A 3,834-nucleotide genomic window follows, 5' to 3' on the forward strand; every position below is an offset into this window, starting at 1 on the left:
GTGTACCCAAGCCTAGCCACACCACAGTTTCCCAACAAACTGTGGTTGTTAATAAGGAAATTAGCTCATTTCTAGTTTCATCATCCTAAAAGGATGTTACTATTGAAACAAGCTCCCAACCAGGAGCACAGGCCAAGAGGGGTAGGGATACTAGTTCACCACAAACTTATGCTAGAAAGAAAAGATCAAAAACCCTTGGGGATGCATAGGGAACACACATAGTGCAAACTGGTGCTAAAGACCCAGTCACTGCACCTTCTCAAAGTTAGATTGACGTGGCTCTAATAAATGTGGAGTCACAGCCAAAATTCTTAACAATTGAAGCACCTGAAACACCAAATTCACCCACACACTCATTGGATGTTGACATGATCAATACATCACTTCCAAATTCTCTATCTTTAACTCTTGTGGAGAAGCCAAAAATCCAAGCAAGTGAGCATCATCTTTTAGATGATTTGTTGGCTTACTTGCCATTTCTTTCGGAGTCCGTTGAGACATCTGTGCCCAAATTTTCATCAATCTGCACAGAGTCTGCAATAGTCTTGACTCCAATCTCATTCATTTCTTCTATCCTGATGGATATTCATCATCCGTCGAGTAGTGATTGTATCCCGACGGATAAGCCTAACAGCAGTCATCCGTCGGATAGCCATACTATTGTCCCGATGGATATTCATCATCCGTCGGGTGTCTCTGCACAACTTCAAATTTCTTCAATTCTTACAAGTGCAGAAGACTTAGTGGTAGTTCAATTACTCTTAGGACTGAGGGAAGGGAGTGAATTGAGTGAGAGTTTGGGTTGCTCCCAGGAAAAAGGAGAGAAAATGAGTGAACAAATGCAGCCCATTTCTTCAGGACTGGCAAAAGTGAGTGAGAGGAGTCCCACCTTAGATGGTAAAGGTGAGGGTGTGAGGGTGGGTAGCCAAGGGGAGCCCTTGATGCAAGAACAGAGAGATCATGAGAGAAATGCAGGTATATGAGAAATAAGGGTGGACATCATTATTAGTGAGTCAATGAATGTCAATGAAGCAAACAGAGAGGAACTATCTCAACATAGTCAAGCTGTTATAGATTCCACCTCTTCGGATGCTGAGACATTTACTCATCCTGTTCTAGCATATCAACTTTTGGCTGGACAGGGCAACGAAAATGCATAAAGGATGCTGAATTTGGTGCACACCATTCAATCCATGCAAAGAGGAAAGGATGCCATCACAACAATGCCTTCTAAGCTGGTGATGACATAGATAATGAGGTTGGTGGGTCAGAAGAATTCTTTGATGATGATAGTGAAGAGGAGTCACTGGATATAGGGGGAGAAGTAGGCCCTAGTTTCGGATCTGGTATGCCATCTTGGGCATTTTCAAAGAAATGTGATGAACATTATTTCAAGACCACCCTCATTCAACTCATCAGTCAGACACAATCTGCTCTACAATCAACAACAAATGCCAACACCAAGAAGCTCCTACAAGCACACCTTGCTTCTCTTCAATTACAAAAAATCCAAGGCTTTCAACACAGTCAAAATGTCACTTCTATCAAAAATGAGGTTGATCAAATGAAGAAGGACATTTCTAAAAGATTGGATGCTAAACTTCCAGAAGCAACTATGATTGATATTAAGAGACCGCTAATGAAGAACTCTGATCTTGCTACTCAAGTGGATTCCTTGGATAAAAGGATGACTTCTATGAAAGCTATTCTAATAGCTATTCATCTACATCAAGCACAACAAACATAATTGCTTCAAAAGCTAGTGGCAGCACAAACCTCTTCCTCTACTCTACTTGCTGATAACAAAAAGGGGGAGAAAGAAAGCACTATTGTCCCAATTAGTCAAGAGGGATCAAAGAGTGAGGGGGAGCAGAATATGCGAAACATCTAAGTCATCAAAGTAACTGTGCTAACAATTGCTTTCACAAAGCCACCAGCCATGGACAGCATAGACATCATAAATCTGGCAGCAGCAAAACTAAACACAGATGAAAACTACTAAAGATTGATGTAGCAACAGCTGAGAAGGAGTTAAAAGAAAAATGGAGGAAAATAGATGTAGAAATTCAACAAAAATTCGGACCAATTCAGAAGCCAGACAAAGCATTTATTCATCACTCTCAAGTCAAAAATTGTTTTGAATGAAATGAGTATGAATTATCTGGAAAAGGCCAAACATCTTGCATCAAATCTCCAAAAGCAGATCTAATCATGAAGCCTAAAAGGAACTACTCAAAGTTCTCAGACAAAAATCCTATGAATATTGTGTATGAGACACCTAGGCAAGATGAGAAGAAGCTGTTGGCTAGGTCAATTACATTTTACAAAGATCCAGTAGATTCAGCACTCAAAAGAAGATTAGCCAAGATTTACAGAAATGGTAAGGAAATTTGTGTGGTGGTTGGACACCCTATGTTTGTGGAAGCTAAAAAGGAAGAAAAGGAAAGAATAAGGCAAGAAAAGAAGCAAGCTGCTCTGGATGCTAAGAAGCTCAAACAAAAGAAGAAGCAAGCTGCTATCTTAGCCAAACTTCAAGCTGTGAAGACCACAACTGAGATTTCTGCACAAACATCTATAATTGCTGAACCTCAAGATCAAAAAGTGCAAGATGAACCACAATAGAAAAGAAGATTCAGATACAAGCTCCACTCCAAAAGAAAATTGGACTTTAGTGATGAGAAAATGGAAGACTATATTCCCAAAAAGCCTACAACTTCAACTCAGACATCAAAACCCTCAGTGGTATTTGAAGAATTCAAGGTGGTGGATCCAACTAGGAACATTCATGGTGAGCCCATTAGCCAGTAGACTGGGATAGTTTTCCAATTCCTGAGCTAAATTTTCATATCTTCAACAAGCCAAGGAAGACAAAGACTAGAGCAAGCAAGAAAATGTTGCCTGTGACTCTCAGATCCAAGACCCTAACCAAATCTCAATCTATAGTAAACAAGGGATATTTGCTTTACATCTGTGAGATCAAGGAGTTCTCTGACATAAACCTTTACTTAGATGAATTGGAAGAAGTAAGAGGAATTGATGTTCACAGACATCATCCTGAAAGGCTGGTATTTAAATATAAGGGAGTAAAAGAGATAATATGGCCACTTCACAGGATTCTTCTAGAAAGCCAAGTTGTTCAAATAAAGATCTACTCATCTTTCAAAAAGAACTTTGGATACAATGTGACAGCAAGGACATTAGTTCTAAAGAAGATTGAGGAGCTGAGGAGTAATAGAGCTAAATATGCACTACCAAAAACCTTGTCAATTCCCTTAACAGGAAAGAGAGTGCATTTGAGGCCCTATTGGCTGATGGAATTCAGGGATGAAAAGGGAGTAAGAAGAGTCTTCAGATTGGAGGACCAGTTGAGTATCTCTAGCAATGAGACTCTATTGGAAATGCAAGAAATGCTATATCTCTCAGAAACTGATGAACTTGAGTTCCACAGACAACTCCAAAATCAGATAGAAGAGAACAACAGGAGGCTTGGGAAGAAATCTAAATAATCAAGGAAATAGACTTATCTGCTCAGACTAGAAGAGCACCTTGATAATGATTGTGAACAACTTCTTTGTACACTTTGCATTGTTTAATTTTCAGTAAATATTGTAGCACTTGTCAGTTTTATCTACTTTTCTATTCTGTATCTTTTGGATGTTTTTTTATCATCAAGCTTCTCTTAATTTATGGCTACAATTCCAGTAGACATAAATTGGGGGAGATTGTTAGGAATATGTTGTGATCTTGATGATAAATTAAACAAAACACCTTAGTAGATTTAACTTAGTGAATTTTGTAGCACTCGGCGGATGATCAAATATAGTCCCAACGAAT

The sequence above is a fragment of the Apium graveolens genome, chromosome 7 (genome assembly GCF_009905375.1).
Source record: "Apium graveolens cultivar Ventura chromosome 7, ASM990537v1, whole genome shotgun sequence".
NCBI lineage: Eukaryota > Viridiplantae > Streptophyta > Magnoliopsida > Apiales > Apiaceae > Apium > Apium graveolens.